We start from the raw sequence: 26,149 nt of genomic DNA, 5'->3' as shown, positions 1-26,149 counted from the left end.
TACGTGGTTAAGGGGTTACAGGGTTAAAGGGTTAAGAGGTTAAAGGGTTACAGGGTTAAAGGGTTAAGAGGTTAAAGGTTACAGGGTTAAAGGGTTAAGAGGTTAAAGGGTTACAGGGTTAAAGGGTCCTCTAAACTGCCTGTTGCTCAGAACTCGTGCCTGTTTTCCTTCCAGTCGGTTTATCAGTGAGCAGACTGACACCGTCTGGTCAAATAGTTCCATTTGGGTCGAGCCCACACTGAAGGCGCGTGAAATTAATGACAGGCCGGCGGCCGCTACAGTACCATGCATATTCATTCATCCCTTCCACGACCACAACTCGATCAATCCTTCATGAAAAAAACACCCCCATTTAAACCAGCTCATTTACATCAGTCCAACTTCAAACCCCCCACCCCAAACCCCCACTGCCACTTCACGACCCTGCCAAAAACTCATCCTCCAAAAGGGACAGCATTTCACGTATGGCGCCCGAAAAGTTAGTTTGCTCACGTTTTCATCCTCATAAATCGACCTGTGATTATTCAGGGTTTGTGGATGTTTTTAAGGTCAAATTCAAGCCCTTTTAAGGTCATTTCCACCTTAACACTGGGGTCAAATACATATCTACAGCTGGGGCGCCGATAAGGGAGGAGGGGGTAAACACGACAAATTCATAGGGCCCAGTGTTGGGGGGGGGGGCATAGTGCAGTGGAGGGGGTTCAGTGGATACAGGGTTGAAGTTGTGAAAATTTCATGTAGGATCTGCTGTAGAAGAGATGAATAGAAGAAGAAGTCGTACCATGAAAGAATGTTAAGTTTAAGTTTAGTTTTCACGCTAGGGTAAGTCATGTTTTGTGTGCTCTATTCTATTCTATTCTATTCTATTCTGTTCTGTTTGTTCTATTGGGATTAAACTCTCCAGGCCTTAAACCGAGGGTCTCTGGGGGGTGCGGATCTGCCATCTCTGGAGGAGGGGGTTTCATTTCAGAAGTTGGTGGTAGTGGTGGGTACTGGTAATGAATGCAGGTGGAGGGGTGGGGGGGGGTGCTCATGAGTAAATGGGCGATGACATTACAGAGCAGTAATTAAGTGAGCGAAGTGGAGAGCATCCTCCTGGGAGGAGGAGGAGGAGCAGTGGACCCCAGGGTTGAAGAGGAGGGACATCACAGGCACAACAAACATCTACAGACTTGGAAAAAAAAATAAAAAAAAAATAATGAATGAAACGACAACGAGATGTGGAAGAATTAGACAAATGGACTCAACAACAGCTTCTGTTCAACAGCATCAACAAAAGAAAATAAGAAGAGCTGGAAGAGGAAACTAAGAGAGGGGGGGTTAGGGGGGGTTCCCATTCTGCCTTTCTTGTTTCATTCCCTCCTTCATTGTTTTTTCTCATTTTCTTGTTTTTCCTTCTGTCTCCCCATCGTCGTCCTCCTCCTCATCTCCATCCCTCCTTCCTCTTGCCTCCTCCTCTCCCCTCATCTCCTTTCCTCCTTTCTCTTCCTCCCCTCATTTCCTTCCCTCCTTTCTCCTCCTCCCCTCATCTCCTTTCTCTTCCTCCCCTCATCTCCTTCCCTCCTTCCTTTGGCCTCCTCCTCCCTCCTCCTCATCTTCTTCCTTCTTCCTTCCTTCCTCTTGCTTCCCCCTCCTTCCCTCCCCTCCCCTCCTTCTTTCCTTTCTCCTCCTCCCTCATCTCCTTCCCTCCTTCCTCTGGCCTCCTCCTCATCTCCTTTCTTCTCCTCATCTTCTTCCTTCCTTCCTTCCTCTTGCTTCCTCCTCCTCCCCTCATCTCCTTCCTCCTTCCTTCCCTCCTCCTCCCTCCTCCTCCTCTCCTCTGTATTGCCATCATGTATCTCTGACACCTCTCTGTACCTTTTCCTGTATATATGCGCTGCTGCTGCTGTGGCTGAATCACTTTGGTGGATTTGCTTTTGATGACTTTAATATCGGCTCTGACCTGCATCCTGTTTGAAACCTGCAGGTAGACGTCCAGGTTTCCCCTCATAAATTATCCGTCCTGCTGCTGGGAAATAATAAACATCAGACTGACGGCGGCGGAGGAGATTACTAATGGGCTGCAGCTAAAGATTTGCGGCTTGGGCGATCTGTCAAAAAATAATAATAATAATAGTAATAACAGTGCGGCAGTCGGACAGGAAACGCGGCGCTCGGCGTGTGTGTTCCTGACGTGACTGACACCCAATAAATAACCCATTTCAATTTCTGAAGCAGTCATGATGATAAACTCCACAACAGGCTCCACGCTCACCTGTGTTGATGCATTATGTCCCTCTCGCATGACAAAGTGGCTGTTTAATCACAAATCTGTCGCCATCTTCCAGCGGCGGGGCCTCTGACGGCAGCCGGGGTTCCTTCCAGCATCTGCAACGAAAACACATCTTATAAAGACCGAGCATCAGGACAGGAACGCATTAATCACAACCTGATGGAAGAGTTGAAGGTACAGATAACGCAAAAAAAAAATAAAAAAATCTGCAATTCAGACAGATTTACAACAAAGGTCTGTTGATTGAAGCAGAAAAGACGACGACCTCCCATCTGGACTCCACCCACTGATACCATGTAGTTTAATCAAAAGAACCCACGCAGACTGACACAGCGTCTGTCAGTTAACCACATCACTGTCCAGTTTTTAATCAGTGGAGTATTATTTTACCACACATTTGGTGAAATTATGCAGAAATCAGAACATCTGCACATTACTGACTGAAGACAGACAACTGAGGCTGCAACTACTGACTATTTCCTTATTTATATTTATTGCAGTGATAAAAATCTTTGCCACCACATCATGCATTTGATAAAAAAAAAAAAAAAAAAAAAAAAAAAATCATTAATAGGCCCACACATTAGACTATGCATATGAACATCTGGAATTTAACATTTTAAGGTTTTACAACATGGACAGTGGCTGCAGAGGTAGAGTCTTCCAGCTTTATGGGCTGGTTCTGATGCCTGTCACTATCGGATCAACTGCCCATTTGTTCAAGTGTTAACACTGGGGGTGTAAGAAAATATTAGTTCGGCAATATATCGCGATATTTCATTTCACAATACTGTATCGATATTGAAAAGCACTGTATCGATATTTTAGGTATTTATTCAAATGCAGATATTGTGGAGGCTCTTTTTTTTCTTATATTTATTTATTCTTATTGATCACTCTTTTATTAAATAATGGTAGTTCCTTTGGTGGGATTGCACAAAAATCCTGTTCTGATGTTAGTTTTGAACTAATAGAATATGAACATTTGAACAGGATCTGAAACTGGAATGTCTGTAAAACAGAATTTCAGTTTGAACACAGGAACATTTTGTGATAGAACATTAGATCCTGTTGGGATCAAATAAAAATGTGTTTAGTATTTGCGCAGATTTCTGCTGTAATTCAATTCTTCAAGGAAATAGTCATAAAAAAAAAGAAACAGACAAAAATTGCCTTTAATAGTATCATGATATATCGTGATATATTGTATTGTGATCCTAGTATTGTGATTTGTACCGTATCACCAGATTCTTGCCAATACACAGCCATAGTTAACACTAACTCTGCTCCGACAAACTGACCCAAATGTGTTGGAGGAGACGTTCAGAGTCACTCTGCTGCAGATGACTGTGTCATTGAGTGTATAATGATTCAATAATTATACTACTTTCATTACTAAACGTTAATTACCTCTGCCAAGTGTAACGGCGGAGGTTACATTTTCATCGGGGTCTGCCTGTCTGTTTGTCAGCAAAATAACTCAAAAAGTTATAGACAGATTTTCATGAAATTTCCAGGAAATGTTGATACTGGCACAAGGAACAAATCATTGCATTTTGGTGGTGTTGGGGGGGGGGCACTGATCTGCCTTGGCGGAGATCTGCACTCTCTGAGTGCTTTTGTAGTTCACTTATTAAATGTTCAGTGTAGTTATTTTCTTTCCTTATAATGCAGAACAGAAATCAACCGACCAAACCCCCCCCCCCACACACACACACATACACACACTGGAAACCGTTCTTAACCTACTATGAGAATCTTCCTGATACGTGAATAATTGTAAATGACCCTGTTCATATGTCAGTTAATGGTAGAAAATTACTTGGTAACTAAAGGAATATTCTGCCTATTACTGAACGTTATGTGTATTTGTAGATCAACTGTGATCACTAATCGTAATGTACATGTGGAAATGAGAGGTGCAGGCAGAATATTCTTATTTTATTGCTCCATATTGTTAAAACTGCACTTATTTTTCTGAATACATTTCAGTTTTTTCATGGTTGTTATGTTATTCACATTTTTATATGTGAATATATGAGCGTTAGAGCTTTCTGGAGCAGCATCTAGTGGTTGTCAGCGGTTCTGGTCACATGGTCTTGACCAAACTCACCTGTGCTGATTTGTTTAACCTGGCCGAAGGGGGCGGAGCCAAGAAGCACCAGGTGGATTTCCATAAACAGACAGTTTCATTGGCATTAGCTGCGTATTGTTAAAGTTGCACTTTTTTTACCCCTGCCAAGGAGGTTGTGTTTTCATCTGGGTTTGTCTGTTTGTCTGTTAGCAAGATAACTCAAAAAGTTACAGACGGATATTGATGAAACTTTCAGGAAATGTTGATACTGGCACAAGGAATAAATGATTAAATTTTGGTGGTGATGGGGGGGACTGATCTGCATTGGCGGAACTCTGCGCTCGGGTGCTTTTCTAGTTCTTGATAAATTTAACTTCTTGTCATGGTTTCGTTCACATTTTTACAGTTTTTACAGATAGGTTCTAAACGTAAACACCTTCATCATGTAATTTTACTTTTTTCACTTTAAAACATAGAACAGTTTGGAGTTGACATCATTTATATATTATGTTATTCTTTTACTGGTCTGGTCCATTGCAGATCATATTGGGAAAATGTGTCCCTGAACTAAAATGAGTTTGACACCTCTGGTCTATGTGAGGAAGTTCAAAAAAAAAAACACAACGGACAGTGTCCTTGCACAAACCTCCCTGAGCTGCTGTGGAGCAGAGCACACCTGCTGACTCTTGCTTGTGTTTGGACGCAGCGGCCGATAGGGGCTCATCTTGGTTGGCTGTCGGCCCCATCCGACGCTGCTCTAATTGGACTTCTTTAATTAGCGGCTGAGGCGTCTTGTCCCTCTCGTCCTGAGCGAACGCAGCAGAAGGAGAACTGGCAGGTCGAGCGTTTCCTGCAGCTCAGCGCTGGGACCTCCTGATTGGGCCCTCAGCTTTTCTCGCCGACCTTGCAGAGGAGCCGAGAGCGAGTTAGCCGTTTAGTTTCACCTAAAAGGCGAGGGGGATTTTTGGGAGGAGTGCGAGCCGTTTCCAGGTAGCAGAGCAGCTGTCAGACGCTCACACGGACGCTTGTTTGTTTTCTTCAACGCCGCTTCTGCTGCTCTGAGGGGTTTCGCTCACTCTCATTTAGGACTGATTTGATTTAGCTGCAAATTAAATGCACTTACTCCACTGTTGTTCTTAACACTGCTCTGCATTAACACCGTGTTTGATTCGGCTTCATCCTGAAAAGCAATCATTTCTCTCTAACTGGATCTCTGTAACCACATTTGCTCTGATTAGCACCATAAAACGCCCTTTTCACAAAAGCTGAACGGCTTACAGAAAAACAACAAGATCGAAAACACCTTCGGGCTTCACGTCAAACTCATGTTTCTCATCCAACTGATGACCCAGACTTTAGTATTTGTACAGGACAGAGCAAAACTAAACAGTACTTTAAAGCAAGAATAAAAAGAGTTCCAGTGTCCCTGTACGTCAGCGTCTGTTCTATGTGAATCAATCCCCAGTTGAATGTGTGAGGTCATCAGGTTCTCTCTATGTTCCAGTCCTGTGGTCCCAATAGAAGTGGCCCGTACTTTTTACACTCAAAATATGGACCATTATATGTAAAGGCAAATTTGGCAAAAATTCAAAACTCAAAATTTCTCAAAACTGTGAACAGACTTTGTAGACATTGTCCCAAGGAAGAAACATATAGAATGTGAAATGAATCTGACCAGTAGTTTCAGGAAAGAATGTTGGAATCTAGACTTTGGTAACCTCAAGTTTGACCCTTCAAGGTCACACAAGGTCAAAGGTCATGGACCCAAATGAAGTCCATATATGACTTCCTATCAGTGATCAATAGGAACTATATTGATATCTGTAACCATTTACATGTTATAAAACATCAAAATATGGACAACTTATTTAAAAATGTATAAAAAATTCAAAAATCGTAATTTCTCAAAACTGTGACCAAACTTTGTAGACGCTGTTCCAAGGAAGATACACAAAAAAATCAGACATGAATCTGACCAGTAGTTTCATCAAAGAAGATGTTTGAAGAAACTGCTAACGAAGACGACGGCAAAGATGAAGACGGACACAGCGCCTAAACAAAAGCTCAAGGCCTATTGGTCGTGTGAGATAAAAAGAGGCGAAACTACAAGAGCCCAAGGGATCAAACATGAGCTAATGCTAAGTACTTGTCTATTCACTCGTAAAAAGTTCAATTCTAAACACATTATTTTACATTTTGCTTCGGCAGTGGAAACCATTAACCACCACTACAGTAAAGCTGTCAGTAACATGTAATAATAAATAATAAAAATAAAAACTCCATAGGACGGACACAGCAGCCATTAGGCTTCTTTTCGACCTCAGATCTGATTTATGAAGGAAAAAATTAGAGATGGACCAGACTCTTACAAGGTCAAATTAAACAGATGAGACCAGAAAGAGTCTTGAAAAAATAAAATACATCTCTGAATTCAATATAAAATATGGGAGTTGGAATTTTGCAGAGCAGCAAGTTTAATACTTCTTCCCACCCCTTTTTAGGTATGTAAATGAAACTATTGTGCTGTTCTTCTTTCTAAGATTGTCTTGATTGTTGATTTTTGTAACATTATTTATGTTTTACTTGTTCACATATATGTTAAATTTCACTGAATGCTCAGAATAAATCACTAACTCAAAATCAAATTAATTATTCTGCATTGGCTGCATTTTGGAGCTCAAGTCCTGGTCCCGTGGTCTTGATCAGACCCGCCTGTACTGGTTGGTTTAATCTGGTTGAAGGGGGCGGGGCCAAGAAGCACTAGGTGGATTTCCATAAAAGGATATTTTTCCATAACAAAATGTTTAGAGAAACAGCAAAAATGAAAAACTTCAGTATGACTTCAGTGCATGATGGCGCTGACTGTCCCTAAAGTTACAGTAATGCGTGATGGGAATAAAGGACAGAAGGCTCCAGAATGTTTACTGCAGTCATGTGTAATGCAGCCTACAGCGCCACCTTCTGACATTACGCAGTTAAGTTTTATTTGCTTGAAACCCGTTTATGCAAACTCACATAATTCACTTTTCTTTTTTGCAACTTTTTAAAATTTGATATAAATTCATTTGACATTTTGTGGAAACACGTCGACAGTGAGTTTGGACACTTTCCCTCTGAAAGTGTGTTTTTCTGCTCCAAACGAGCTCATTAACTAAATATATTTGGAATTTAGTTATGGCGTTGTGACCTACATACTGGGACTGTTTCCATCATTTTGATTTCTGTTCTATATGTTTAACCTTTATCGACAACATCATTAAGGTAATGGGGAAAGGTAGATCTCCTGCCAAAACGGTCCTGTTCTGTAATCCCATTAGTTCTGAAAAATGTCACTAATTCATTAGTGTTCTCTCATTTAGGGTATTGTTCAGTCATATGGTCTACTGCTAATGAGACAGACCTTAATAGACTTCAACTTGTCCAGAATAAGGCTGCCAAGTCCATTAAAAGACGTCCATAGCACAGCCACATTACTGAACCACCATCCACCGCTCCAACTGTTATCCAATTAGAATATGTGTAGAAGAGAGAGAGGGAGGAGAAGGAGAAGAAGAAGAAGAAGAAGAAGAAGAAAGGAAGAAAGAAGAAGAAGAAGAAGAGGAGGAAGGAGAGAAAGAAGAGGAAGGAGAGGAGAAGAGGGAGAAGAAGAGGAAGAGGAAGAAAGAAGAGGAAGGAGAAGGAGAAGAGGGAGAAGAAGGAGGAGGAGAAGAGGGGAAGAAGTAGGAGAAGAAGGAGAAGAAAAAGGAGAAGAAGGAGGAGGAGAAGAAGAGGGAGAAAAAAGAAGGAGAAGGAGAAGGGAGAGAGAGTAGGAGAAGAAGAAGAAGAAGAAAAAGGAGGAGAAGAGGGAGGAAAAGGAGAAGAAGAAGGACGAGGAGGAGAAGAGAAGAAAAAGGAGGAGAAGAAGAGGGAGAAGTAGGAGAAGAAGGAGGAGGAGAAGAAAAAAAGGAGGAGAAGAAGAGGGAGAAGGAGAAGTAAGACAAGAAGAGGAGAAGAAGAAGTAGAAAAAAAGAGGAGGAGAAGAAGAGGGAGAAGGAGAAGTAAGACAAGAAGAGGGAGAAGAAGAAGTAGAAAAAGAGGAGAAGAAGAGGGAGAAGGAGAAGAGGAGAAGAAAGAGAAGAAGAAGGAGGAGGAGAAGGAAAAAAAAAGGAGGAGAGAGAGGAGGAATAAGAAGAAAAATGGAGGAGGAGAAGAGAAGAAAGAGAAGGAGGAAAAAAAAAAAATCCATGTTGGGAGAAATTCAGTCCAAACCATCTCTGAGTCATTTTACAAAGATAATAATTTAACCCAAACTAACCAATGCAATGATATTTGTCCCAGTATAAAACATACTCTAACTTCGATCATTATTGCTTTGTATTGAACGTGTCTCAATACTTTTGTCCATATAGTGCATCCTGGTGACTGGACTGATTTACATTATATTGTCACAAACAGCAGAAACACACACATACTGTATTTCCCTGCAGATATAAGGTTTATTTTACAAACTTATACAGGAAAATAAAAGTAAGACCGCTTATTCACAATAAAATGTGCATTAATTATCAGAGTTATTCCGCTGTGTTTTATTGTGCATTTGTCATTAAACTTTTACATATTAATTTTGATTCTGAGGAATTATACGACTTTTGTTTTCTTCTTTTTACAACTGTTGGTATTTTATAACAATAATACAAGCTACTTATTCTTCTACAATTTTCTGTATTCATTTTAATAATCTATCCATCTACAAATAAAAACACAACAATAGTAATAAAATATCTACTTCTACTCAGAGTGTTGTTGTTGTAACTGGTTATATCTTGTGTGATTTGTGGTAAATGTTTTATTCTGTCATAAATCGACTGAATTCTCACTGTTCTTTTTTTTTTTTTCTAGTTGAATTAATGTTAGAGATAAAAGCCTCTTCTCCATCACTGTGAGAGTCTGGGCTGTTCTGGGGTCTGAAGTGGTCTCTGCAGGATCCTGTCTCTGTCTGGGGGTTTTGGGGGGGTCCGGTGGGTCTAAAGTGGTCCTGGCAGCGTCCTGTCTGTCTGGATCCAAAGTGGTTCTTGCAGCCTCCTCTTTGTCATTATCGGGGTTTTGGAGGTCCACTGGGTCTTAAGTGGTCCTGGCAGTTTCCTCTGTGTCTGTGGGGGTTTAGGGGGGTCCAGTGGGTCTGAAGTGGTCTGGGCAGCTTCCTTTCTGTCTGTGGGGTTTTGGGGGGTCCAGTGGGTCTGAAGTGGTCCTGGCAGCCTCCTCTTTATCATTGTAGTGGGTTTTGGAGGTCTAGTGGGTCTAAAGTGGTCCTGGCAGCCTCTTCTCTGTCACTGTGGGGGTTTAGGGGGGTCCGGTGGGTCTAAAGTGGTCTGGCAGGCCTTAATGTAGCTGTCAGGCGTCCGGCCCAGCGATGCGTTTTCCCCCCACTCCGTCACCGCCAACATTATACAGCTTTTAAATGAACTGCAGCCACGAGGAACGGCGCCGGGGATCGCCGCCTGTCGCCGCGGCAACATGAGCCATCATCCACCCTGCATTAATCTTGCCAGGAAGATCTGAGCCGATTTGTCCTCGCAACAAATGGAGCCGTAAAACTTCTCCTCCTCCGTCCCCATGGATGGATGTTCGACCTGAGGGGACGCCTACACCTGAAGGCACCACGGCGATGATTGGCCGCCAGAACAGCCAATCAGAGCGGAGAAACATACGGATATCAGACCCAGGCGAGAGGTACATTTTCTGGATGTCAGTAATGTCATTTAATTTATGTTTTTATATTTTAAGGCTGATATATTAGTTTTAAAATAGTCTAAGAGGAGAATAAAAAGTTCAGTCCAGCTTTAATATCTATGTGGTGTTAGCTTAGCTTAGCATAAAGACTGAAAACAGATGGAAACTGTTAGCCTGGTTCTGTCTACGGCGCGTCTTAAATCACATTTGTTTGATCTGTACAGGAACTGAAGTGTTAAAATGAGATGTTGTTGGCGTATTCTGTCCATGTGGGAGATGGTGTTCATTACCGGCCGCCGAGCATGTAAATATGACACTAACAAGCACAAATGATGAATGTGGTGAAGCTCAGCAGATACTCGGAGTCAGGCAGAGTTTTTACTCTAAATGTCTGTGGAGATTTGTGACTGTTAAAACAGACCCTGGCGTGGATTCACAAGTAGAGATATCAGTATGTTTTGGCTGGATGACAGCGTCTGTATATACTCTGTATATAGTCTGTATATAGTCTGTATACAGCCTGTATAAATCTGTATATAGTCTGCTATAGTCTGTATATAGTCTTCTATAGTCTGTATTGTCTGCTATAGTCTGTATAGTCTGATATAGTTTGCATATAGTCTGCTATAGTCTGTATATAGTCTGATATAGTCTGTATATAGTCTGATATAGTTTGCATATAGTCTGCTATAGTCTGTATATAGTCTGTTATAGCTTGTATATTGTCTGTATATAATCTGTATATAGTCTGCTATAGTCTGTATATTGTCTGTATATAATCTGTATATAGTCTGTATATAGTCTGTTATAGCTTGTATATTGTCTGTATATAATCTGTATATAGTCTGCTATAATCTGTATATAGTCTGTTATACAGGGTGTCCCATAAGTCTCCATCCATAGGAGACATAATACATTCCATGGTTCTAACATGTATTTCTTTATATTTCTTCTTTATAGTTCTTCAGCATGGTGGAGACACACATTGAAATGTGTTCCCGACAAAATGGCAGTCATATAGAGCATATAAAATAAAAATGGTTTATTCAAGAAACGTTTATTTTTCCTATGTATGGAGACTTATGGGACACCCTGTAGTTTGCATATAGTCTGTTCATAGTCTGTATATAGTGTGTTATAGTTTGCATATAGTCTGTTTATAGTCTATATAGTCTGTTAGAGTTTGCATATAGTCTGTATATAGTGTGTTATAGTCTGTCACAGTCTGCTATAGTCTGTATATAGTCTGTTTATAGTCTGTACATAGTCTGTACATAGTCTGTATATAGTCTGTTTATAGTCTGTTTATAGTTTGTATTAGTCTGTTTATAGTCTGTATATAGTTTGTATATAGTCTGTTTTATAGTCTGTATATAGTATGTTATAGTTTGCATATAGTCTGTTTATAGTCTATTTATAGTCTGTTATATTCTGTATATAGTCTGTTTATAGTCTGTATATAGTCTGTATATAGTATGTTATAGTTTGTATATAGTCTGTTTATAGTCTGTATATAGTATGTTATAGTTTGCATATAGTCTGTTTATAGTCTGTATATAGTATGTTATAGTTTGTATATAGTATGTTTATAGTCTGTTTATAGTCTGCTATATTCTGTATATAGTCTGTTTATAGTCTGTATATAGTCTGTATATAGTATGTTATAGTTTGTATATAGTCTGCTATAGTCTGTATATAGTATGTTATAGTTTGTATAAGTCTGTTTATAGTCTGTTTATAGTCTGCTATATTCGTATATAGTCTGTTTATAGTCTGTATAGTCTGTATATAGTCTGTATATAGTATGTCAGTATGTCAGTCATTCTTTGTTGTCGGTTCTTCTGCTGTATTCTTTGACTGCAGATCCTATTGGTCTGTTTATGGTCTGTATTAGTCTGTTTATAGTCTGCTATAGTCTGTATATAGTCTGTATATAGTATGTCAGTATGTCAGTCATTCTTTGTTGTCGGTTCTTCTGCTGTTATTCTTTGACTGCAGATCCTATTGGTCTGTTTGTGAAACTGAACTAAAATGAGTTCCACAGCCTTGACTGTGGAATTTTTACACTTTGTAAATTTGTCCCAGGGGCCGGACTGGAACCTTTTTGGCCCCAGGGATGCATGTTTGAGACCCCTGCTGTACAGTCCTAGTTTTCCTGTTGTTAGTCCGACTCTACATCATGAAGACCTCTGTGAATCCTTCTGCGTCTGAATGTGTTTGTAACTTGTTTTGACAGATGTATTTTTACAGAACACGCTCCGTTTCCAGCTCCGTTTCAGGGTTTGTATCATCTCATCCCATGTTTTTTTCAGTTTCTCTCCTCTTTCTCAGGCCCTGCACTCGGCCCCCGGGGGCCCCCGGGGGACATCTCAAGTGCTCCCTCTTTGTTTCCTCCCATCATCCTTTTGTCTCCTTTCATGGCGACCATTAGGCAGCGGGCCAGCGGCGGCGGTGCTTAAGAGCGAATCAGCAGCTGGAGAGGAAAAAGAAGCCTGAGACTCCAGCGGGAAGTCAGAGAGAGGGAAGTTTTAATGGGCAGGAGACGGGGGGAACTGGGTCGCTCCGACGCCCTAACTGGTCTCCCAGGCCCTCCTCAACCTCCACCCCTCCGGCTCGCCTCCATCCAGCAAAGTACCATGGCAGGGACTGTCCGAGCCCCTGCTGGGTTTGTGTTTGTTGCTCCTGGAGGGATGGAGGGTGGTTGTCAACCTCTGGGAGATGCATCCCACATCCACTGTTGTTTTTCTTTATCTTTTCTACTTCTTTTTTTCTCTTCAGGAACCAAATACACACAGGAGTTTTTCTAAATTTAAATCCTCACTGTCGGAAAACAAATAAATAAAATGGGACACGGGGGAAAATCTAACGTACACATGACAAACACACATGAACAGAAGCTCATTTCATTGTCTCTGTACGTTTTCCATCTACATTAGCTCCTGAAATACCTCCTCAAAGTGGACGTCATGCTGCTGCTCAGAGTCTGAAGCGAATCCAAACCCAAACTATTGTTCAAAACTACAGGCAAATTTACACAATAATTATGGATTTGAACCAAAAAAAACTGCTTTTCTAATAATACAATAATTAGGACAACAAAAGTGGAGCAAGTCCGAAGTTTGGCAACTTAGTTTGAATATTTAGAAAAATAACCTGTGAGAATGAAACAATAAAACATGAATAAACACATGAATAAAAAGGTAAATGTGGGGCTCTAGACTGGAACCAACTTAAAAACATCTCACACTGTTTAAGTTCCTGAACACACCACTCACTTTAGGTTGTGTGGCATTCAGGCCCTCAAATGACACGAGGCTTTCAGGGACTCAAGTAGCATGTAGCCCTCACATTTGTTTTTTTTTTCCCTCAAAAACCTACGCTTAGTTTTAAATAGAGCCTCGTGGGTATTTGCTTTTTACATAATAAATCATATCATTCTTCAGTTAAACTTCAATGCCACTCACTTATTTTGTTTCTGAACGCTACACCTTTATTTATCTCCTGAATGCTGCATTCTTACTTTGCTCCTGAACACCAAACCTTTATTTGGTTCCTGAACGCCACATCCTTATTAATGCCACATTAAAGAATATACACTGCTTAGAATGCCACTCATTAAAAAACACAATAACGCAGCTGTTTCTTTTTTTTTTTTTTACTAATGATAAATACTGTACATCTGTGTATTATTATTATTATTATTATTATTATTAAACTTAAGTGAATCTGATGCTTTTGATGTTTGACTTTCATAATCACTTCCAAATAAATAATGTTTCAAACATTTTGTAGCTTTTCTTCTGCATTTAGAGACTAAAAGTGCATGTGCTGCAGGTTCATTCCGGAATGATAATCTATTAAACTGATGATTTAAGGATAAAAATCAATGGGAGGACTTGTTGTTTCTCCACCAACCCAACTCTTTTCAGAAGAGTCTTCAAAGACAGCCAGAGGGTAAGAGGTTGAAGTTTAGCAGAAATAAATAGTGTGTGTACTGATCAGAGTGAGCAGAGGTCTGCAGCGTTCAGTTTGATGAGCAGCAGGTGGAGAACAGAGGACGAGGCCTCGGGGACGTTCACCTGCATCAGGTGGTTTTCATGTTTCTTTAACGTTTCCTCAGGCTCAACCACAGATTCCTTCAAGAACATACCTCAGACTAAAAATGCTCACTTTTTAGGAAGCTGTAGGGTTTTTTTAACTGTGAGAAATGCTTCACACTGACAGTGAAAAGGCTTCAAATCTGGGAGAAGTCTGTGGAAGGAAGGAAATTCAGTGACAGAGGATAAAATCTACGACAAAATAGTGACGATTAAACAAAATGTATCAACACATGAGCCTGTCACTGTAGTTCCAGATGTATTTTGGCTCTTAAACACCCCATGCTCATTTCTTTTTACCTTTTATTCTAGGTACAGTTCCTAAATGCACCAGTCACATTTCATGTTACAGTTCCTGAACACCTGTGTCCCTGAATGCATCATGTTTCAGTTTTTACCCTTTAGCCACACTGGCCGAAGGATATTGTCATCAGTTCATCGTCCGTCCGTCCATATGTGCAAAACTTTGGCGTGCACTGATAAGTCAGGCCACTGGGTGGCAGTAGTGCGACTGATAAGTCAGACCGAGGGTTTTCAAGTGTGTGCGCATTATGTTTCTAAATGTGTCAGGCTTATTCTACATCCTAAAGGTTCCTACATGTAGTTTTATGTTATAAATACGATGCATTTTAGATCCTGAACACACCATGCTTAGTTTTTGGTCCTGAATGCCTCATGTTCAGTTCACTTCTTAGAACACCTCTTACATATTTAAAACTAAGTCAGTGACAAAAGAACTTAAGGAAACTAAGAAACTCTGAAAAAATTTTCATGTGTCATTTTGTGATTTTTTTTTTCCTACTCTAGCACTGAAATTCCCCTCCAGGATCAAGAAAAAGAACCAAAATAAATTGCGGTTTCTTTGCATTGGTTCTCTGTCATTTATTCTTGTTCACATTTTGAAACAGATAAAAAACTCCACTGCCAACCAGTGAAGGCAGCAATTTACTTCTGAATAAAAACAAAAAGACACATTTTTTCTCCCATGTCTGAAATTATTAATCATGCAGAGCATATTTTTATTTTACTTGTAGAAAAATAGAAAATATATTTGTCAGTCATGTATGAGAAAAACACTCACTGCCTGATGTTTGTTTTTGTTACTAAATACCCAAATACGTCCTATTCTAGGTACAGTTCCTAAATGCACCATTCACATTTCATGTTACAGTTCCTAAACACCTGTATTCCTGAATGCATCATGTTTTAGTTTTTCTAAATGTCAGGCTTATTCTACATCCAAAAGGGTTCTATACATACTTTTATATTGTGAATACAATGCATTTTAGATCCTGAATGCACCACGTTTAGTTTTTTGGTCCTGAATGCCTCATGTTCAGCTTACTTCTTAGAACACCTCGCACTGATTTAAGTTTCTAAGTCTTCTTTAGTTCCCACTTGATTTTACATTTTAAATTTTTTCACATTTTTCATTGGTTTCAAAGTATTTTATGTTCATTATCGTACTTATCTAATTATAAAAGTTCATTACTTAAATTCAGAGCTGTATTTATTTGAGTATTTTGTCTGTTTTTTGTGTTTGCACGCCAACGGAGCCTCTTTCCCCTCAGCATCGTCTTTCAGAAGCGTCGACTCGTGTGTGATAGACTAAATTAAGGTGAAAGTCGTGGAGCAGAGGCGGTGAAGCTTCTTATCTCTCAGGTGTGAACAGGTACTTAAACCCAGCTGTGAGAGGCGACGCGTGAAGTGCTACGTTGCTAACGCTGGATTAGCGGCGGGGTTCTGTCAGCTGAGGGCCGATCTGACGGCTGGAAACGCCAAGGACCGCTCAACGAGTCCACGTTCTGTGATCAAACAGACGGCCTGTGGCTGCCTCGTACCTCAGCTTCATATTTAGGGATATTTAACACATTTAAAGTTCAGATACATCAGTATTTTAGGTTTTAAGTGTCAGTATCTGTGAGCTTTGCGCCTGCTGCTACACAGAGGGGATTTGCATCATTTACTTAATAAATTAAGTAGAAACAGTCAAATAGTTCAACACACATTACAATCCCAGTTGTAGAAGCTGTATTTTTAGTTCTTCAGTCAGTTTTCTTCAAACCTTGAGGTCTCATGAGAGTAATTTGGATAAATTAGATGATAATATGTTAAAATCTTCCACCTTCACCTTTCAACAAGTTACAAGCGATTCTCAGTAAAATCCATTTTAATTGTCCATTTATTACTTGTTTTTAAGTGAAAAGCAGTCTGTTCACCTTCTCTTTTGGTACTTTCTAGATTTCCCATAACCTCAGTAAATATTGTGTGTCTTGTACTTTTTTCCTTCATAAAACTAAACAAGAGGCATCAGATTACTGAGACAGGGTCAGCCCTTTGTTCCCCAGTCCAACATACATGACAGGAATGTAGTTCCATATGTAGGGATGAAGACTATAAACCACAATTAGAGGCAGTGGTGTTTCACTAGTTTCACCAAGGATACATTCATTCATTCATTCATGTATTTATTTATTTAGAACATGCAGAAACAAAATAAAAAACAAACAAACTAATGTTTAAATGAAAAGAATCTGTTCTCAAGTGCAAACAAGTCTAAATTTAAAGGGTCAAGCAGGAGGAGGAAGAAGTATAAACTCAGAGCAGACCAGCGGTGGTAACTGACCGATTCCCACCAAAATTCAACACATTTTTGAGGCAGATAAACAACACAGGTGAAAACATACACCCCCTTAGTGGAGGTAAAAATAAACTCCAAAAAAAGCTAAATGATTATGTTTAATTAAAATACTCATCACAATATGTAACAGAACTAAAAGGTGCAGTGTCTAAAATATTTTTTGCAATTGTATTCACTTTTCAAAACCAAAAAAACCTTGTGATAATACTTTGGCTGTATATTGTGTGGACTTCCCCTCTGATGAACACAGCACAGTGTAATATAATGAAAGCGAAGATATGGATATTTTGGAACATAGGCTCCAGGGAAACATAGGCACCGGGGAACATAGGCACCGTGGGAACATAGGCAACGGGGAACGTAGGCTCCAGGGAAACATAGGCACCGGGGAGCATAGGTCCCAGGAAACATAGGTCGCAGGAAACATAGGCAAGATGGAACACAGGCACCGGGGAACATACATCCTGGGAAACATAGGTGCTGGGGAACATAGGCACCGGGGAACATGGGCACCTGGAATCATAGGCACAGGAGAACATAGATACAGGGGAATATTGGTAATGGGGATATAGGTACTGGGAACATAGATAATGGGGAACATAGGTACCAGGGAACATAGATAATGGGGAACATAGGCACTGGGGAACAAAGATAATGGGGAAATAGGTGCTGGGGAACATAGGCACTGGGGAACAAAAATAATGGGGAACTTGGGTGCTGGGGAACATAGGCACTGGGGAACAAAAATAATGGGGAACTTGGGTGCTGGGGAATATAGGCACTGGGGAACAAAATAATGGGGAACTTGGGTGCTGGGGAACATAGGCACAGGAGAACAAAGGCACGGGGGAACATAGGCACCGGGGAACCAAGATAATGGGGAACACAGGTGCTGAGGAACATAAGCACTGCCGAACATAGGCACTGGAGAACAAAGATAATGGGGAACTTGGGTGCTGGGGAACATAGGCACAGGAGAACAAAGGTACAGGGGAACATGGGTAATGGGGAACATAGCTACCGGGGAACATAGATAATGGGGAACATGGGTGCTGGGGAACATAGGCACCAGGGAACATAGGCACCAGGGAACATAGGCACCGGGAACATAGGCACCAGGAACATAGATAATGGGGAACATAAGTATCATAGAACATAGATACGCTCCCCTGATGGTTACTAATGTGCAGAGTATCCGTGGTGTGTACTTTGTGTAATAGTGTATTTTTTGGTCTTCTAAATGCCAGGTGTTATTTTCCTTCCGACTCTTTGTGTGTGAAAACATTTGTAATCTGCAGGGCAAACGTCGACTCCACAGACTCTACTGGGTTTTTGCAGTGAGATGCTTTAATCAGCTCTGATTTACATGACGGACCGACTTCAAATAACGCCTGCCTTTGTCGATCAGGTGTCACCTTTGGAAAGAGCCTTCAATCACATTTCACCGACAGGATGAATTAAGTGGAGAGGAAGGATGAGAGCGGCTCAGAATGTGGGTTTTCCCTTCTGATATTATCGCTCTCCTGTGAACACCGGCGCTGTGCTGCTCGCCGCGGATAAGAGCGACTGGCGCTTTTTAAGAGGCGAAGTGACGACAGAACACGGCGACATGGCCGCGCTCGGCTCTCAGTTTATCTGCCGCGGTCGTGGGTGGAATATTCGCGGCTCTGGGTGTTTCACCGCACTCACCTCACTCTGCATGTAAGTCGATGCCCAAGTCTTTGTGGAGGATTTGTTAAATTATACAGCGGCTGATAAAACCGCTCTGCAGCTTTAAGAAGTCAAAGAAAAAGAAGAAGATGGAGTAAAGAAGAACCAGAGGGGGGTCGCAGCACAGACGACTTTCAAGAAGAGCGCGGAGATTCGGTTAATCCACTCAGCAGAAAAAGAGGATGAATCCAGGCCACTTTTTGTTCATTTTTTATTTCTTCTTCATCTCAACAATATTAAAAATCACCACTTTAATACGTCAGCTGATGTAGTTTTGAACCCTGAATTTTGCCTGGACGTTCAAAGTTATGTAAATAATGTTTTGGGTTTTTTTTGGCACTTTTGACATTAACCCTATAAGGACCATTAGAACAAAGTTAGATTTTTATGTTATTTTTCCAATAAAAATGACAGAAAATGTCTTTTTTGCCAATTCTTTTGCACCTACTTTCAGGAAGAACTTAACTTTCCATATCTATCCATTAATTATCTATTATATGGAATAAATGCTTAAAACAGAAGAGTCTGGTTTCGACGGCTCTATATGTAAAGTATTATGAGATAACTTGTTACGATTTAGCGCCATTAAAAATAAAATTTGATTGACAGATTGATTGATTGATTAAAACAGTGTGGTACAGAAAAAATTTTTTTAAAACAGACTTAAATTTTATATTTATCATAAAAAACAACTGTAAATGTTCACAGTGAAATTTTATGAGATTATAGAAATAAACTTTCAACTATTCTCCAAGTGCTCAAATATTTTAGTTTGTCTAGATCATTCTGTGTCCATGTTTTTCTTATTATTTTTGTTCCTTCTAGTTTTTATCCTGTGTGATAGCATCTGTTCACTTTCTGTCCTCATTTTACTGACAAAAACATCCATCAGACACTGTATCGCTTTCAAATGTTGCTTCAGATGTCATGAAATTCTATTTTAACAGCTCCAGTGTTTCCCTTACAACTGTATTAGAGGGTTGCCCCACCCCCCCAACAGCACCTCCCACCCCCCCAAGACCACAGACAAAATGAAGTTGACACGGTGAGTTAAGCAGGAGGTATTTAACCTCTGATTTAGATTCTATTTCTACAGATGATCATGTTCTTATTGGCTGAGTCGCCCAACTTGATCATCATGTAGGTCCATATCCATACGACTAATTAATCTGATTAATTTGAAGAGAAAAGATGAGGAGAAATGTTTGCTGACGGATGGCTGTTCTGTCATTTCTGCTGATGGATTATTGAAAATAAACCAGAAAGGTAAAACCCTTAAATTGCCTCTGACTGAATTCAGTTTCTACTACTTCGAACTGCTCGGCCATCTGGACAGATACCTACAGCCCAGCAACCTTAAGTCTAGGATGTCTGTCATCTCTTGGGTTTCGAATCTGTCACCAGAAGAGCATTCATTGATTCAGATACCATCCATGAGGGCAGACACAAGAAGATTCTGGAGGCCTGTCGTTGTTTCAGGGACATTTGGACATTTAAATTATTGACTGCATGATTAAAAACAGGGTACACAATGTTTGATATACCAGTTTTCTCTTCCTAAGTGATTCAAATGTCTGTATTGGTACATTAAATGTTTTATAGGTGATGGAGGAGCTTCTATGCATTTTGGACAAGGACACTTTGACAGCTTCTTCAATGAACGGAAGGGAAGATGGCATGGTTTGTGCCAGAAGGTCCAGTTTGTTGGTGTATGGAAGACAATGCTGAAATCCCCAATGGGAAAGGACAAAGGTGATGCCCTGTCATGATAATGATGTTTTGGTCTTATTAGTGATCAGGGTTTAGGGTGGACCTTCACGCATGTTCACTGTACTAGTGTCTAGTTGTCCTTCCTCTTCCATCTATGCTGGCCATCCATCACTTGGTGAATGTTTCTGTATTTCATTAAAACGTACCTGTTGTATACTTTGATCCGATTTGGCCTTGCACATTTTGTCAATCTTTAAGTAATGAATCAGTTCTTGTAACTCTGTCTGTCTGCTGAGATCCTACATGTGTTGCCATCACTGTTCCCCTCCAAGTCTGCTCCTCTAAAGTGGGTACAAGATGTGAGTAAACCTCAGCGTCATAGTATGTTCAAAAATAGATGCATTACATGGCAGCAGGTGTTTTACCCCCTTAGAAAAAAACAAGCAAAAACATACCTAGTCTTGGTTTTCAGTGTTCTGGAAGGCTAGACATGAACAGCATATGCACAGAGGTAGTTAAAAACAGTGATTTCAGCTGCAGCTTTGGAAACTAATGTTTTTATAAACAACCCTTTTACCATTTGGCTGAGGTTCCAAAATACCAAAATGACTCTTGGAACCAAAGTACATTATCCTGTCAGATGGATGTCTGTGTTCTGTGTTGAACCCTAACATGTACATGAAGAGGCTTCCTGTCTTCTGTCCAGTCCTGACTGTCAGTCTGTCCAACCACCCCTAGTGGTAGGAGAGGTGCCGATAACTACCCTTCCAAAAGACAAAGTTGCTGAGGTGCTTTATACCTTATGACCTACTGTTACATACAACACCTTCCGTATCTAAAGAGTGTAGTCACTGTCCTTTTGGACACGATCCATGAAAGATCATCATCTCTCCAAGAGGAGCATGGCCGAGTGGAAAGCTTTTACTGGTCAGTAAATCCAACGGTCAGATGTGGACTTTAGGACAGTGCTTCCTCTGCCCGTCCAAGGCTATTACAGTTCCATGTTCAGTGGTAGTAAATAGCCCAGCGGTGAAGTTGGTGAAATGTCAATATTAATGTAAGTCTAAAACTGTTCATTTGAATGTTACAACAACGACTTTGTAATAACAATGAATGTTACAGGTTGAGTTTTACTGGGTCTATTCATGTGTCTGATGATGTGCTGAGTTCTCCTGTGCAAAGATTTGCCCGTGCATTGAGTCAGTTATTGGTCAGATGTAGGGCTGCACGATTAATCGATTTTAAATCGAAATCGGATTTTTAATTAGGACGATTTTTAAAAAAGGGAAATCGTAAAATCGATTTCATCTCTCTCGTGCCTGCGGGCCGTGCGCTTGCGGGCTCCCGTAGGCCTCCTCCTATCAGTGACAGCGGTCTGTCACAGAACTCCGTGCAATGGCCGGACTTTAAATGTGTTCATGAGCCCGCAGTACTTATAGCAATGTAAGCCGTGGCTTCACGCACGGATCCCGCAACTGAAATAGAACTGCATGCGGATCACTCATCTTCCGTTGTCCCGGATCCGTACCGTACTGTCTTCTTCCGAACCGGGACTGGGTCGGTCTGGGTCATCAGCCTCAGCAGAGGAGCCCACACAGCCCTGTGCCCACACACATCCACCAGCTCCAGGATAGAATCCCTCCAGCGTGTCCTGGGTCAGTCTATTCACGCACGGATCCCTCAGTTTAAACAGAACCACATGTGGATCACTTATATTAACCTGGTCCACGCACGCACGCACGACTGATGCCTGTCACTGACTTACATTGGTATCACTTCTGTGGGCCCAGATACCCAGGAAAAAAAAAAAAAAAACAACAACAACAACACACACACACACACATATATATATACAATATATATATATATATATATATAATATATATATAATATAAAAATTTAAATAATTAATTTAGTCCTCTTACTTGCTAAATTTTCATTCACAAATGTAAGTTCTGTAACACAAAAACAAATATTATTTATTTTTTGAAAGATGTTGAACTTTATTTAAAGCTGTTAGATAAATCTGGAAACAAAAAGGCTATAAAAAACATAAGTATTTGCTCTGATTTGGACATTGTATATAGTGTATTCCCCCTGGCAAACTTATTTTTTCTTGTTATACATTGTTTGTATACTCTATTTCATTCAATAAAGATTTAATTAAGAAAAAATAAACTTGGGGGGTTCATCACGTGATACCATCACAGATTTGAGGTCAGAGCAGTGCCTTGCATTGTGGGCTGCTCACGAAAACGACATGCTGACTTCTGTTGTCTTTTGTAGTTTTACCCAAAAATCGAAATCAAAATCGAAAATCGAGTTTTTAGAGGAAAAAAATCGGGATTTTTTTTTGCCAAAATCGTGCAGCCCTAGTCAGATGTTTATACCTGACTTTTTGTATTAAAGTACTTGTCACTTTCTAAATAAATTTATGCCAGTTTGCAAGGCTTGTTTTTTATTTATTCTGCTGTATACGAAGTAGGTGAACATCTTGAGGTGGACAGCTTGAGGTAGGTGAACAGTATTACTGATAAACATGAACTGACAGGTTGGACAATATTGGCTTACTATTGGACAAGCATTTCCTAATACTAGTCAGGAATTCAACTTTCAAGACTTTTGTCTTGAAATGCCAATTTCTGCTCTTATTTCAAGTAGATTTTGGATTTAAATCTAGAACAGTCTCACAACTGGAACTAAAATAAGTTAAATACACTTGAAATGAAGAGGATGACAAAGAAGAAAGGTTAAAAAAAAGATGCTACTTTTGAGGGAAAATACATCTTTTGAGCATCATAAATTCATTATGAGACGTAAAACTTCGCAATTATAGTAAAATTAGATAAGAATGAGTTTATAAGCAAAGATCACTTTTATAGTTTAAGGCTTAAACACCATGTCATATTTCAAGAAATCTGACTAGAGAATTTTCAGTTGTTCCACTGGCAGATTTTTTTGCTTAATACAAGCAAAAATATCTTGAATTATCATTATTTTTCTTTTTTTGTTTAACTTGTTTTGGTAGGGGTATTTTTTCCAGTGTTTTCGTTCAGGGGCCACATACAGACCAATGGGATCTCAAGTAAAATAAAAGCATAATAATCCTTTAACAATTAAATGTCAATAACCTGAAAATTAAGTGCAATTTTAACAATATATGCCTATTACTAAATGTTTGTATCATTGTGTGTAATTCACATGTTCAAATGATCAGTTGACGCATAATATTGTTAAAATTGCACTTATTTTTCCTCTAGAAATTTAATTTTTTTCCGGTTATTCAATTTTTTGTGAAAGGTTTGTTAATGTAAATACTTGCACAAAGTAATGTTTTTATTGCACTAAAACAAGAAGAGAAACTTGGAGCTGTCATTATTTACAGGTTATTATGCTATTATTTTATTGGTTCGGCTTGCTTGAGACCTAAAGGGTAAAAGAGTCTATTATCCGCTGTAGGACAGAACATTTAGACCAACCCTGAACTACAGCGAAAGCAGCCGGAGCTCCACTCTGCAGCTTGTCGCCTTCCTCTAACTGATGAGGACAGAAAGTCTGAAGATATTAAAAAATAAATGTGTCTGGTTTTAAATCCATACGTCCGCTCATTCCTCAGGAGAAAAAAAGAAAGAGGGGAAAAAAAAAAGGAACAGAAAGTGCAATTACGTGGAACTTTCTGGGCCTAATGTGGGATTGATTCGTAACTGCAGGACATCCTTGAACCAGATCCTTAAAAATGAAACGGGAGGAAAAAGGCAACAGCGCCGTAAGTGAATTAAAAATGCAGGAATACACATATACTGCAAACTAATTAAGAAGCTGTGAACTCTGCGGCCTCGTTCCCCTCGCACCGATTACTCCACTCATATTTCAGACTGGACTCGAAAATGGACCGGTGACATCAGACATGGACGTAAAAAGAAGAAAAAAAAAAGAAAAAAAAAGGAGGAAGAATTAAAAAGGAAGAGAGTCAGACGCTGGTTACTATTTCAAAGTCGTCATATTAATTGTGAGAAAAGAGAAAGTCTGTCTGCCGAGAAACATGGATATTTTATAATTCAATGGATGTAATTATATCTAGAGGAGACGGCGGCTACAGCTCAGACCGGTCCACACCAGGAACCAGAAGAATAAATCCAACCATTAGGAGAGAGGTCCTTTCATTCTGTTTACTTTACCGTTTATTAGACTGGACACCTTATATTATTAGAGCAGGCGTATTTTCATCTGAAATGTTTAGATGAAGGGTGGCAGAGACAGGTTGGAAAACAATATACAGACATAGAAATACACAAAAACAACTCATCCTCATATAAACCGACTTTGCACTCCCTTTTCTCATTTTCTTCCAGCCTTTCCTTTTTTTTACTGTTGTCATTCTATGTTATTCTCATCTTTTCCTTTTATTTCTCTTTTGCCTCTTCATTATTACCATGTACTTTTCTTATTCCTTTGGTTCTTTCTCACCATGTTTCCTTTCTCTTCACTGTCTTTGCCTGCTTTCTAACGTCTTCCCTCACTGTTTCCATACTTTATTACTTTCTTTAGGAGCATATCTATGTTCCTCAGTACCTACGTTTTCCGGTGCCTATTCTCTCTGGTGCCTATGTTCCCCGCTGCCTGTGTTCCCCAATACCTATTTTCCCTGGTGCCTACGTTCTTCGGTACCTACATTCCCCTGTGCCTATTTTCCCTGGTACCTATGTTTCTTGGTACCAATTTTCCCTGGTGCCTATGTTCCCCTGTACCTATTTTCCCTGGTGCCTATGTTTCTCGGTACCTACGTTCCCCGGTGCCTATGTTTCTTGGTACCTACATTCCCCGGTGCCTTTTTTCCCTGCCTATGTTCCCCAGTACCTACGTTCCCCGATACCTTTTTTCCTTGTGCCTATGTTCCCTGGCACCTATGTTCCCCCTAGCCAAAATATCCATCTCTTTGATTCCATTATATTGCACTCTGCTGTATTCACCGTGGACGAAGGCCACACAATATAAATGAGTATCAAAAAACCCCCAGAAATTTGGATCCAATAATAACTATGTGCATTTATAGCTCAAATATGTTTCATATATCACAAAGTTGTCTGTTTTGAAAATGAATATAATTGCAAGAAATACTGCACCTTTTAACCTTTTATTACATATTGTCTTGAACATTTTAATTAAACATAATAATTTATGCTTATTTTTGGAGTCTATTTATTTTTACCTCCACCAATGAGGCTACGTTTTCACTGTTTGTCTGTTTGTTTGTTTGTTTGCCTCAAAACTGTATTAAATTTTGGTGGTAATCGGTCAATCATTGTACCCTTAGTGAAACACTACTGCCTCTAATTATGGGTTGTAGACCTCCGTCCTACATATGGAACTACATCCTCTCATGTACGTTGGAAAAAAACAAAAAAAACCAAACACTATATTCCCATGTCCTTTAAGCCATGGATGAAGTTTCAACATACAAGATATTCCAGCTGCAGGAAATGTGTTCAGATTTAACAGAACAAATCACTGTAAATAACCTGGTGGTTCATTATTAGATGAAAACTAGTAAACATGAGCACTGGAACCAGGATCACTGTGCACCTGCAACTTGGAACAAACTGCAGAAAGACTTTAAACTCATTTAATTTTGTCCTGAGGGCATCTCTAATGTTTAATTTTCACTTATTACATTTTACTCCAAGCTGTGATTTGTTTTTAAAGTTGATCATAAGTTGGGTATTTTTATTCCTTTGCTTTTAATCATTTTTATTACTATTAACATAAGCTGCATTTGTAAAATTAGGCAATACAGTAGTGAACAAAAATAAAAAAAAGCAAACAAAAAAACCAAAACAGTATGAACACAATGACTGGGTAATGAAGTACAGATAATAACACATGAATAGTACACACAAAGACCAGGACGATACAGTGAATACAGCGAGAAATAAATG

Source organism: Sphaeramia orbicularis, chromosome 10 (assembly GCF_902148855.1).
Source record: "Sphaeramia orbicularis chromosome 10, fSphaOr1.1, whole genome shotgun sequence".
NCBI lineage: Eukaryota > Metazoa > Chordata > Actinopteri > Kurtiformes > Apogonidae > Sphaeramia > Sphaeramia orbicularis.
Note: the sequence above shows the minus strand (reverse complement) of the source record.